We start from the raw sequence: 14,713 nt of genomic DNA on the forward strand, positions 1-14,713 counted from the left end.
CCCTTTTTCTGCTGGAAATAGCAGGGGACCGGGGGTCAAATGAGATGGAGGAACTGAGTGAAATCCATGTTAGTCGGGAAGTGGTGTTAGGTAAATTGAATGGATTAAAGGCCGATAAACCACCAACCTGGACAGAGCCACTGTCGTGCCGCTGCCGATCGGAACGCCTGTTGATGTTTAGTTGAGAGTAGTGTTAAACTTGTTCATGATATATGTATTTTTATTTCTATTTATTTTTTACTGCACACTGAATAGACACTGGTTTGAGTAACGTTTTTTTGTTTCCTCTGGGTATGTGAGTACTCAGGAAAATAACAATAAAGATATACAATAAAATACAATACAATACAATAAATCCCCAGGGCCAGATTAGCTGCATCCCAGAGTACTTAAGGAAGTAGCCCCAGAAATAGTGGATGCATTAGTGATAATTTTTCAAAACTCTTTAGATTCTGGAGTAGTTCCTGAGGATTGGAGGGTAGCTAATATAACCCCACTTTTTTTAAAAAAGGGAGGGAGAGAGAAAACGGGGAATTACAGACCAGTTAGTCTAACATCGGTAGTGGGGGAAATGCTAGAGCCAGTTATTAAAGATGGGATAGCAGCACATTTGGAAAGTGGTGAAATCATTGGACAAAGTCAGCATGGATTTATGAAAGGTAAATCATGTCTGGCGAATCTTATAGAATTTTTCAAGGATGTAACTAGTAGAGTGGATCAGGGAGAACCAGTGGATGTGTTATATCGACAAGGTCCCACATAAGAGATTAGTATTCAAACTTAAAGCACACAATATTGGGGGTTCAGTATTGATGTGGATAGAGAACTGGCTGGCAGACAGGAAGCAAAGAGTAGGAGTAAACGGGTCCTTTTCAGAATGGCAGGCAGTGACTAGTGGGGTACCGCAAGGCTCAGTGCTGGGACCCCAGCTATTTACAATATATATTAATGATTTGGACAAGGGAATTGAATGCAACATCTCCAAGTTTGCGGATGACACGAAGCTGGGGGGCAGTGTTAGCTGTGAGGAGGATGCTAGGAGGCTACAAGGTGACTTGGATAGGTTGTGGGAGTGGGCAAATGCATGGCAGATGCAGTATAATGTGGATTAATGTGAGGTTATCCATTTTGGTTTCAAGAACAGGAAAGTAGACTATTATCTGAATGGTGGCTGATTAGGAAAAGGGGAGATGCAACGAGACCTGGGTATCATGGTACACCAGTCATTGAAAGTAGGCATGCAGGTGCACCAGGCAGTGAAGAAAGCGAATGGTATGTTAGCATTCATAGCAAAAGGATTTGAGTATAGGAGCAGGGAGGTTCCACTGCAGTTGTACAGGGTCTTGGTGAGACCACACCTGGAGTATTGTGTACAGTATTGGTTTCCTAATCTGAGGAAAGACATTCTTGCCATAGAGGGAGTACAGAGAAGGTTCACCAGACTAATTCCTGGGATGGCAGGACTTTCATATGAAGAAAGACTGGATAGACTCGGCTTGTACTCGCTAGAATTTAGAAGATTGAGGGGGGAATCTTAAAGAAACGTACAAAATTCTTAAGGGGTTGGACAGGCTAGATGCAGGAAGATTGTTCCCGATGTTGGGGAAGTCCAGAACAAGGGGTCACAGTTTAAGGATAAGGGGGAAGTCTTTTAGGACCGAGACGACAAACATTCAGTGGTGAATCTGTGGAATTCTCTGCCTCAGAAGGTAGTTGAGGCCAGTTCATTGGCTATATTTAAGAGGGAGTTGGATGTGGCCCTTGTGGCTAAAGGGATCAGGGGGTATGGAGAGAAGGCAGGTACAGGCTACTGAGTTGGATGATCAGCCATGATCATATTGAATGGCGGTGCAGGCTCGAAGGGCCGAATGGCCTACTCCTGCACCTATTTTCTATGTTTCTATTTTGAATTAAACCAGGTCAGTCTGTTAATCTGATGATGAATTCAGTCGTAATTCAGATCCCGTTCCTTAATGTAGAGACATTTTAAAACTACTCACCAACTCTCCAAAGGAGGTGTATCGAGGTTTTTCACACCAGTGATAACATATATACATTTGACCTGCAATATAACTTGCATACACCTACCACTCTGTGGAAACAAACGTCCCTTGCACATCTTTAAACTTTCCCCCTCTCACCTTAAAGCTTTAGTATTTGACATTTCCAATACTCTGCTCATGCTTAATACCCTACATGCCACAATTTTATACACTGCTATCAGGTAGTTTCCAAGCCTCTGCTCCAGAAGAAGAAAAAATTCACGTTATTCCAACTGCTTTATAGTTCTAGCTAATAAAATCCAATCTAAGCAACATCTTTGTGAACCTCTTCCGCAACCTCCCCAAAGCCTCAACATCCATCCTACAGTATGATGCTCAGAGCTGTGCACATCACTCCAAACGTGACCTTACCAACGTTTTAAACAGCTGCATCGGCGTCGATATTCTGTTTTTGTATTAACCGACATATGTCTGAAAACTATTTCAATGAGTTGCCATGCTTACGTATTTAATGAGAAAGTCACTAGAGAGTAACGTAAATTAAAACGAAGTAATATATGAGTATTACATATGAGTATTATTGAAACAATAAAAGTGAGAACTAATGTTTGAGTTTCGTCTTATTGCATTGTCCATGTGATCAGGGAGATTATCATTATTTCTTTAATTTATTTTAGAATTTGCTTAGAGTCTCCGAGGAAATAAATCATAATTCTAGGTATTATCTATAATGGGGTGCGCCGTTGCGAGCCATTTAACTACAGACTTTGAACATCAGTCTCCAAGGAAATAAAAGAGCCGCTGTTGATGATCATCCGCTGTGTGTTATATGATAAACAGCGATTTAATATGTATAAATAAATGTCCAAAGTTATTAAAGGTTGGCACTGCACATATCAATGAGTTTCAAGTGCAACCGAAGATGACAATAAAAAACAAACATGTCTCTGTGGTCGAGCTATTATTCTTATTTCAGTCTGATTCAATATAAATCTGAACCTAAAAATTGATTTCCGAAGACAGATCCGAAATGCTGGTGATGCAGGCAGCATCTCTGGAGAAAAAGAATAGGTGACGTTTGGGGTCGGAACCCTTCTTCAGAATATGTATTTAGCGTTGAGAAGTTCTGGTGAATAAAAACATTTCTTTTTAACAACCTTGTAGTTTATGTTGAGAAGCAGCAGGCAGTACGCTTCACTTTTTAACGAGCTGTTTACCTTATTCGTGCAGCAATCTGCGTGAGTCAGTCAGGTAGGGTTTCCACTTTGTTTCAGTGTTCTTTTCCCGTTGCATTTCATGCAAGTTGCAGCAGCTGCGCCCAGAGTGGCCGGTGAACCTTCCGCCAACCTGTTGCAACACCGCGCACAGGTGTGACTGATGCGGGTGTGCGCTCTTCCTCGTTGAGGCCGGGAGAAGCACTGAGTAGCAATGGAGTTTGTTGCGGTCTTCGTTAGGTAAGTGCTGCTTTTATATTTGAAAACACTGAACTTCAGTCCTAAATGTTTGCACCAAGTCTCAGTGAACAAAGAAGACCCAATGTTCTCTCAGTCCCTCAGCGAGGAAACAGGCCCTTCGGCCCAACTTTCTCACACTGACCAACATATCCCATCTATATTAGTCACAACTTAAACTTGGCCCATCCATGTGCCTAATTGTTTCTTAAACGTTGCAATAGTTCCTGCCTCAACGACCTCCTCCAGCATTCGTTCCATACACCCATCACCCTTTGTATGGAAAAAGTTACCCCTCAGATTAATATTATATTTTTCTCCCTTCACCTTAAACCTATAAATATATGTTGGCTTGCCTGAATCTATCCTGTTGAAACTCTGCCTGTCCCATAACCCATGAGATAACTGTTCTTCCAACTCTAACCCCTTCCATCTCTGGTTTTAATGATTTAACCATTGGCTGTGTTTTAAGTTATAGTGAGTTTAGTAAGTTGTGAAATTGTTGTGTTCGGCAAGAAGTTCAGTATGTTTGAAAAACAGTATGTATCAGATATGCCCTTGATCACATACAGTCCATATAGAGTTGTAGATTGACTATTGCATGTTAGCCAATCAGAATGCTTAGTAATTATAACTCCGCCAGATTATACCATTCATAGTGTAAGAACTTGCCCACTGCCTGGTAGTAGCTATAGCAGTGTGAACATGTAATGACCTGCTTAGAAGATTATGACCTGAACAATAAAGATGCTTGTGTTTCAACCTGTGTAAGTTTGAGCTCTTTACAATAGTTAAACTGTTATAGTTGGGAATCATTTCAACTAACAGAAAAGATGTTAAAAGGCTTGGTATATATTCCTCTCAACCTTACCTCACAGTACCCATGTTATTCTCACTTAGAAAGTGCCTAAGGCCTAAATATCTGAAGGATAAATCCATTCTTCTGAGTGACTTATTCATATTTTGAATGTAAGTTTATGAACAAATTATCATTGAGTTTGTATCTTTTGGATATTTGACAAAATAATTCTGAGATATTGGAATGTGTTCTAATTATAACCTGATGGAGAAAAACTCTCTACATATACGTCAGTGGAATGGCTGAGAAATAGTTTTGGTACTTGTAGTGGGAGATAATAATTCATCAAGTGTGTATTTTAGATGTTGCCACGACATCTATTTGAAATTCTGATACACAGAATGACACAAGTCTTCCACCTGAAACCCTGGCATCAAAATTAGTTATGAATGGAATTAAATGGAGATTTTCCGAAGTACATAAACGCAAATTTATGCATGATACTTTGGAGATGGTAATTATACATGTGCGCATCACAAAACTGTATAAGGCAGGTTACTTATATTTCTGGTTCCTTAATAAATTAATTTTCATTCCACTGTTATTCACCAGAAAATTATGAACTGCTTATTTGAAAGCCATTTATTCATTTACGGTAATACATTTCATTTTGAACCCATTTGTTAACATCTCTGTTGTATTTGAAGTGTTATTACGTGAGAGAAGTTGTTGTAATACATTATTTATATGTTGAAGGGATTTCAATGTTAAATCCCAAGAAGACTATATAATTGAATTCATGTGTTTAGCTTCATGTACAGAGCAGGCAGTAACATTGTTTACTGTTTGAGACTGTGAATGTACTCTGGATACTAATTTGAATGAACGTTATCGAAGGATAATAGCAATTGGAACTAAGAAGCGTGTTTGTATATAGACTTAATTTTTATTTTAATTGATTGCCTCAATCGTTCTTTGTTTGACTTTGTAAAGGACAGGCAAATTCTTTGTGGTTGATTCTTGTACAAGAAATTTGGGAGAATGTGATAGCTTGCATTAATTTACAAATGTTAGGGTTTTCTAATATGATTACAGGTTTTAGCAATTAAACGCATTCTCATTTTGCACGAACCTTGCAAGAACCTTGATGGCTATGTTACGGCTAATAATGTGATGCAAAATTGAAGAAGGATTACTGCAAAGCTTAGGCAAATTGTGCTTTCTGCAGATTGAATGTGCTCATTAAATTTGAATTTATCTTTTTCAGAAGTTGACCTTTATGAATTACCTCAAGTGCATTTACTTTTTCCCAATTACTATATCATGCAATGTGTAGCATTTGTATATTATTTCCATGTGATGCATCGCATTCAGCTCCAGCCCCCTTCTTCTCCCATCCATTGTAACTTATCTTCAATTCTATTGTGATTCCATGTTATTTACCCACACCAAGGGTCAATTTACAATAGCCAATTAACGCACGAACACATCTCAGCTTTTAAGGTAACGGGGAAAGATTTATTGGGAACCCGAGGGCTTTATCACACAAAGGGAGGCGGGTGAATGGTATTAGCTGCCGGAGGAGATAGTTGAGGCAGGTACTAATGTAATGTTTAAGAAGTATTTTGACAGGTATATGTGTGGGATAGATTTAGAGGGATAAGGGCCAAACGCAGGCAGATAAATGAGGCATGTTGGTCGGCGTGGGCATGTTGGGCTGAGGGGCCTGTTTCTGTGCTGTATGTCTCTATGATTCTGAGATGTGTAAAGAAACTGAAACATATAGGGAGCACGTGTAACTTCACACAGACACACTCAAAGCCAGTATTGAACACAGGTCTCTGGAGCTGTGAGGCAGCAGCATTCTCTGTTGGTCCATTACGCCGCACTGACTTTGTTAGAGACTGCATCTTTGTTATGAGAGCAGGGTAGCTTTAGCGATGAATCATGACTCTTGTGTTCAGTTAATAATTTTTGCTTTCAACTTGCTTTTATATTTAAGAACCAAGTCCTTTGTGCAGATAGTGGTTCATCAACCGCCTTCTGTGGCAAATATAAACTGATGTGATTTCCTTAGAACATGGTTGCCTCCTAATACTGTGTGCCACTTTCATGCATTGAAGCCATCATTCTAGCCCTTTCTCACAGTACACTTCCATTGAAAATACAAAATTGTTGCTATCTTAAAAATTTACTCAGGCCTTGAATTAAATGTGAAAGCCACAACAGATTCTTAGGCTGTCAAATTGTGCAAATAATTCAATATGTTGAGTGGTGCACGGTTTATTGTGGAAAATGCCTCCTTCCATTTACCTTGCATTTTTACAGGTTAATAGGTAATTTGCAATCTGCCAAAGATGATAACAAATGCATTAAATCTTGTATTATTTTTTTACAAACCAAAAGGTAGACAATGTAGATCAATTGAGAAAGCTCTCTTCATTCACAGAACATTTATTGTTAAGCAGTCCGAGTGGTGTAGCAACACTGGAGGCGAAATGTAGAAAGAACGAACTGAAGATGCTGGTTTATACCAAACACATAGACACAAAGTGCTGGAGTAACTCAGCGGGTCAGGCAGCCTCTCTGGAAAAAAAAGATGGGTAACGTTTCAGGTCGGGGTCCATCTTCTGAATTTAAAAACAGAATTTTCTCTGATTTTGCCTCTCAACCGGGTTAAACAGTGAATTGGTTTAGTTTAGAGACACAGCGCCAAAAGAGGCCCCTCGGCCCACTGTGTCTGCGTCGAGCGTCGATCCCTGCACATCATCACCATCCTACACAGTAGGGACTATTTACAATTTTATTGATGCCAATTAACCTACAAATCCATACGTCTTTGGCGAGTGGGAGGAAACCGGAGCAGCCGGGGAAATGAAATGCATGGACAGCAAACGAGATTCACCAAAAGGTTGCAGGGAGTGAAGGACTTTAGTCACAGGGAGAAATTGGATTTGGTTTCCCTGGATTTATTTTATGGGTCAATTTTTAGGGGGCTATGAAGTTATTAGATAAAGGAGGTGGTCAGGATCTTTCCCTCACATTAGGCATATCAAAAAACAGTGGCATAGGTTGAAGGTGAGAAGAGGGAGTTTCAAAAGGGAACTGAGTGGTCAGATCTTTACACAAATTGTTATTGATTACTCAATCTAGTTTGCAGGGTAGATAATGAAGTCGGGTACCATCACTACATTTAAAACGTATTTAGATGGGCACTTGAACAGGTAAAGCACAGAAGGATATAGGTTTAAAGTGGGTGAATAAAAGTAGAAGGTACACAAAATTGCTGGAGAAACTCAGCGGGTGCAGCAGCATCTATGGAGCGAAGGAAATAGGCGACGTTTCGGGCCGAAACCCTTCTTCAGATAATAATAATAAAAGTAGAGATTGGCAAAAACTATCAACAGTCAGGGTTGCGCTGGGGACTTTAGGCTTTGTTTTGTTTTTGCACTGTATTGTTTTTTCTATTAATTGAATTCCTTTTTGTTTTTTTATATTAACTATTGAATACTATGTTTACAAACCTGTTAGGCTGCTGCTGCAATTAAGAATGTCATTGTTCTGATTCAGGACATATGACAATAAAACCCTCTTGACTCTTGGCAAAATACAAGTCACACCATACAAAAATTGCATGATTTAAAAAAAAGTAATTGAATGCTTGCCTGTAAATTATCAAAAGATCATGTGATAGGAGCACAATTAGGCCATTTGGCCCATCAAGTCTACTCTGCCATTCAATTATGGCTGATCTATCTAACCTCATTCTCCTGCCTTCTCCCTGTAATGTCTGACACCCGTACTAATCGAGAATCTATCTATCTCTGCCTTATATATATCCACTGATGGCCTCCACAACCTGTGGCAAAGAATTCCACAGATTCACCACCTTCTGACTAAAGAAATTCCTCCTCATCTCCTTCATAAAATAACGTCCTTTATTTCTGAGGCTATGACATCTAGCCCTAGACTCTCCCACTAGTGGAAACATCCTCTCCACATCCACTCAATCCAAGCCTTTCACTATTCTGTACGTTTCAATGAGGTCCCCCCTCATTCTTCTAAACTCCAGCGAGTACAGGCCCAGTCCCTTCAAACACTCATCATATGTTAATCTACTCATTCCAGGGACCATTCGTGTAAACCTCCTCTGGACCCTTTCCAGACCCAACACATCCTTCCTCCGATACGGTGCCCAAAACTGCTCACAATATTCCAAATGCGGCTTGACCAACGCCTGATAGAGCCTCAGCATTACATCCCTGTTTTTGTATACAAACCTTCTCAAAATAAATTCTAGCATTATGTTAGCCTTCTTTACTACCATTTCGATTTGAGGATTAACCTTTTGGAAATCCTGCACCACCACTCCCATGTCCCTTTGCACCTCTGATTTCTGGATTCTCTCCCCATTTAGAAAATAGACTATGCCTTTATTCCTGCTACCAAAATGCATGACTCCACACTTTGCTACACTATATTCCATCTGCCACTTCTCTGCCCACTCTCACAATCTGTCCAAGTCCTGCTTTCTCTACACTACCTGCCCCTCCACCTATTTTCGTATCATCTGCAAACTTGGCCACAAAGCCTTCAATCCCCTCATCCAAATCAGGAGGGAGAGATAGATCGGCCATGATTGAATGGCGGAGTAGACTTGATGGGCCGAATGGCCTATATCTCCTCCTATCACTAATGAGCTTATTTCTGAGTTCAATAATAAGGACGGGTGATATCTAGCAGAGCAAACTCTGGTTTCCCAGGAGGCAGTGTAAACATGTAAGTTTGCAATCTGGCACCGATCATAAACTTCACTCAACATCTGTAAATTATTCTTTATTGGTCAGCTGTGTACTTGGGTATAAGGTCTTTGAATAACTTTAACGGAAAAATGCATTATTATTTATTAAGCTCGCATCTAAATTGCTGGATCAATGATTTAAATCCTATCTTCATAAAATTTACTTTTAATATTATTTTGCCCTGTGGCTTTTCTTCTGGTGGAAGCTGTCTTTTCTTGGGTGATTCACAATTCTGACATGTGTTGTTTTGGTACCCAGTGGAATATTCCCTGCAGCTCAATGTGTTCTTGATGCAATATCGCTCGCTAGAGAAAAAGCAACATTTCACTCAAAAACATCACGCATGCTATTTGCATAATTTATCTCATACACCCTTTGAGTATTTGTGATACATCCAGATTGTAAAAAATATGTAAATAATCTTTGATCTCAAGTAATTATCTTTAAAACTTGGTAAAAGTTGAGCTGCCAAAAAAAACAATGCACGTGTCTTCATCTTCAAATAGTTGTAAAGCAAAAGATTTAAGAATGGACAACATTTAGTTTGTAGTGGAGAACGTTTTGATCTTAGAAGCTCCTGAAGTCTGTCAGGTCCTTTAGTAATTGAAAAGCCAAAGGAAAAGTTGATAGTCTAAATTATCTGTAGTAACTTAGTCATTATTCTGACCACCTGTTTTTTTCTTTCTTTTCTGTATGTAAAAAAAAAAACCCGTATAGACTTCTTCCTCTTAGATAACAGACTGCTCTCCAAAATCAAATCCAGCGAGTATCATAGTATCGTGATATCAGATCACGCTGCGACTTCCCTCGATCTTTACTTTCGTAAACGAACTAACCCCTTTAAACAGTGGAGGTTCAACTCCTCATTACTAGCAGAGGCTCACTACAAGCAATTCCTGCACTCCCAAATCACCTTATATTTTGAGCTGAATGACTCGCCGGACATAGCAAGAGGTATACTCTGGGAAGCTTCAAAAGCTTATATTAGGGGCCAACTTATCTCTTTTGTCTCCAACCTGAAAAGAGCCGAGACGTCCCAAATGGCAGACCTGTTACGAAAAATAAAGGACATTGATGATAAATACGCATCTGACCCAGACCCTAATTTTTATAAAGAACGCTTTAGGTTACAAATAGACTTTGACCTCATGTCTACCAATAAAGCCAAGTTACGACTGCTTAAATCTAGGCAACACTTTTTTGAATCTGGGGATAAAGCTGGGAAACTTTTGGCCCATCAGGCCAGAACCGAGGCGACTTCACGGCTAATTCCAGCCATTAGATCCAGCTTAGGGGAGATTCATACCGATCCTCTTAGAATTAATGAAGCATTTGCTAAATTTTACGCTGAGCTATACACTTCCGATTGTCCTCCCACTGCAGATGACATGTTCCGTAGTATGACGTTTCCCCGAATTGACGATGAAGCCACGAAAGTCTTGGGTGGTCCCATAACTGTCACTGAGGTCCAAGCAGCCATCACATCGCTGCAAAGCGGAAAGTCGCCCGGCCCTGACGGCTTCACTGTAGAATATTACAAAGCTTTCTCTGTTCTCCTCGCACCAGTCCTGAGAGATATGTACAATGAGGCGTTTTTACATCGCCGCCTACCGCCCACCTTGTCGTTGGCTACTATCTCCCTAATTCTTAAAAAGGAGAAAGATCCTCTGCTTTGTAGTAGCTATAGACCAATTTCACTCTTGAATGTGGACCTCAAAATCCTCTCTAAAGTTCTTGCGCTCCGTCTTCAACAAGTGATGCCCTTTATTATCTCATTAGATCAAACAGGGTTTATGCCAGGCCGACAGTCCTCCCACAATACTAGGCGTCTCCTTAACATCATCCATTCACCAAGTAGTGAGACCCCGGAGATAGTGGTCTCCCTCGACGCCGAAAAAGCTTTCGACAGGGTCGAGTGGAAGTACCTATACGAGGCGATGGACAGGTTTGGCCTCGGCAATAGTTTCATTCATTGGGTCAGTCTATTATACTCGTTCCCGGTGGCCTCAGTACAAACAAACGACACACTGTCGCCCCACTTCCCCCTTCGGAGAGGTACCAGGCAGGGTTGCCCGTTATCACCACTTCTGTTTGCTGTCGCGATAGAACCCTTGGCGGTCTGGTTACGCTCAGAGAAGGGCTTTAAAGGTATTACACGGTTTGACACAATTCATAAAGTCTCATTGTATGCGGATGACCTGCTCCTGTACATCTCGAATCCAGTCAGCTCTCTCCCTGTGATTATGAATATTTTAGAACGGTTTGGGGTGTACTCTGGTTATAAACTTAACTACCAAAAAAGTGAATTATTACCGATTAACTCATTGGCTAAGCAGCTCCCTCGCTCTTTAACCTCATTCAAATGGGCGGAGGAAGGATTTCGCTACCTCGGCGTTTTTATCACAATACCTATATTTGATATGTTCCGCACAAACTTCCTGCCTCTGGTTGAGAAAGCTGAAAGAGACTTTGACCGCTGGTCAGTCTTACCGTTATCCCTCGCGGCCCGGATAAATCTGGTCAAGATGGTCGTCCTACCCAAATTCCTGTACCTTTTCCAGCATGTTCCTATATTTATCACTAAATCTTTTTTTGATAAATTAGAAAGGAGAATATCTAAATTTTTATGGGGTAGCAAACCGGCCAGATTTCGAAAGACGGTACTACAGTCTCCTAAGAGTGACGGCGGTTTGGCACTTCCTGACTTTAGGCGATACTACTGGGCTGCTAACTTGCAAAAAATCCTGTACTGGATGAATGATGATTGCGACCACCTACCGACCTGGGTACACATGGAAAAGGCGAGTTCACATCTCCCGTTGCGGTCTGTCCTATGCTCTCAACTCCCCCTTTCTATAACATCTGCGGGTGCAGGCCCAATTGCGTCCCTCTCGCTCAAGATATGGAGTCAATTTAGGAAAAACTTTGGTTTACAAGGCCCTTCCATCTTGACCCCACTGCTTAAAAATCACATCTTTAATCCTTCAAGTACAGACTCCGCATTCAAAACCTGGCATAGTAATGGCATCAGTAGTATCAAAAACCTATACAAGGATGGTATTTTTTCGTCTTTTGCAGAGCTTTCGTACAACTATAGCCTCCCAAACTCCCACCTTTTTCGTTTTTTCTAGATTAGGAATTTCGTGAAGAAGATATTCCCCCATTTCCCAAATCGTCCCCCTGAAACCCTGACCGATTCCATCCTAGCTCTAGATCCCAACCGGAAGAAATGCATCTCTTTTTTGTACAACTTGTTAGGGTCGGTTATAATGAAACCTCATACCTCATTAAAAGCTGCGTGGGAGGGCGAGCTGAATATGAAACTAACAGACCAGCAATGGGACTCTGCCTTGGATTTGATCCATTCTTCCTCCATATGTGCCCGTCATGGCCTAATCCAATGCAAAGTCCTTCACAAAGTCCACTACACAAACGCAAGATTATCCAGAATATACCCCGCTGTTAAAGACACCTGCAACAGATGCAATCAATCCCCTGCCAACCATAGTCATATGTTTTGGTCTTGCCCTAAGCTAGCAACCTTTTGGAGGAGTGCTTTCGACGTGCTAAGCAGAGCCTATGGCCAGACTATTCCTCCAAACCCACTGTCAGCTATTTTTGGTATTCCCCCCAACACCAACCTCTCTGTTGCGTTGAAGCGGGTCCTGGCTTTTACAACCCTGTTAGCCCGGAGACTGATTTTGCTTAACTGGAGACTTACCTGTCCCCCGACACACGCCCGCTGGATCAAGGAGGTGCTCTACAACTTAAAGCTTGAAAAACTTAGGTTCTCTCTCAAAGGCTCTACCAAGACATTCCTAGATACATGGAACCCTTTCCTGGAACTTGTTAACTCTCTTAACTTGTTTCCGGACTCGGAAGAGGACTGAGTGTCCTCTATCACAGCTCTGTCTTATTGCAGCTGCTATCCCCTCAACCCCTCCCTCCCCCCACCCTCCCTCCCCACAATTTATTTATTTATTTATTTATTTATTTATTTTTCCCTCTTTTTTTTTTCTTTTTTTTCTTTTATTTATTTTTTATTTTTTTAATCGTATTTGTGTGGATGTGTACGTATGTGAGTGTTGTTTGTTCCCGGGTGGCGAGGGTGGGTAAGGGTAAGCGTAAGGGTTTTGAGGGTCATTTACATACTGTTGTACAATTATGTCCTGATTATCACTGTCTGTTATCATTGTATGTATGCAAATTGCTGTTAAATTCAAAATTCAAATAAAAAGATTTAAACTAAAAATATGTAAATAATCTTTGATCTCAAGTAATTATCTTTAAAACTTGGTAAAAATTGAGCTGCCAAAAAAAACAATGCACGTGTCTTCATCTTCAAATAGTTGTAAAGCAAAAGATTTAAGAATGGACAACATTTAGTTTGTAGTGGAGAACGTTTTGATCTTAGAAGCTCCTGAAGTCTGTCAGGTCCTTTAGTAATTGAAAAGCCAAAGGAAAAGTTGATAGTCTAAATTATCTGTAGTAACTTAGTCATTATTCTGACCACCTGTTTTTTTCTTTCTTTTCTGTATGTAAAAAAAAAACCAAAGTCTTAGAAAAACCCAAAGTGACTGCATACAGAATGCTCTAAATGACATGGTAAAGTTATTGAGATGGTGAAGTCGACCAACATGTCTTTAATATTTTCAATGGATGTCTTGCAATTATTTTTGGTGTGTTTTGGATTATAGCGTATGGTGATGCTGTGGTTTGCTTATCGTCTGTTTACAGTGTCAGCTGTTGCTCAGAGCCAGCATTCTCATCTCGTGAGTCAGAAAGTTAAAGCCAGGCATGACCCTGAGCATGTGGTTGTTGACCTCTTTTATTCTGTGTCCTATTCCCATTTTGATTTTCCTGTTTTTTGACTGTCTGCAATGTTCCACTGAATGCCCAGCCCAAGTTTCTGGGACAACACCTAAACTTGCTAGAAGACACCTGGCCATTAAATTCAACAATTTCAACAGTAACCACAGCTCCCATTGCAGATAGTAGATGCTTGTAATATACTGCAGCTATACCTCTGGGAATTGCTCCTGGTGCTTAAGGTGGTATGTTGATAATATGTACTTGCATCTCTACCAACTACCCTCCTATGAGCACCTTTCCCTTTCCCTGGCTGGAACCCTCCTTATAAACTATTGCCTAATATGCTATACTGAAAAAAATTCTTCCTGCATTTGAGAATGCATTCATAGGGACCAACCCGAAATGCCACCTATCCATGTTCTCCTGAGATGCTGTATGATCTGCTGAGTTACTCCAGCACCCTGCCTTCATGAGCCAGCATCTGCAGTTCCTTGTTTCTACCCTTCACAGTTGATGGCATTGCCACTGCTGAGGTCTCCACTATCAACAATCTGTTGAGGGGATGGGGTGGGTTCACCATTGACCAGGAACTCAACTGGATCAGCCAAGTTACTCGTGTAGCTAGAAGCAAGATAGAGACACGGTATCTTGGAATGAGTGATTCACCTACTCATTCTTCAAGGCTCTTCCACCACCTGCAAGTCAGAAGCCAGAAGTATGGATGACCAAACGACGGCAGAAGAAGAAATCTGGAGCAAAACACAAACTGCTTGAGGAGCTTGGTGGGATGTGGGTCCTGACCTGAAACCATCCCTTTGTCTCGACAGACGCTCCCTGACTGTTTCA

Source organism: Amblyraja radiata, chromosome 18, assembly GCF_010909765.2.
Source record: "Amblyraja radiata isolate CabotCenter1 chromosome 18, sAmbRad1.1.pri, whole genome shotgun sequence".
NCBI classification, from domain to species: domain Eukaryota; kingdom Metazoa; phylum Chordata; class Chondrichthyes; order Rajiformes; family Rajidae; genus Amblyraja; species Amblyraja radiata.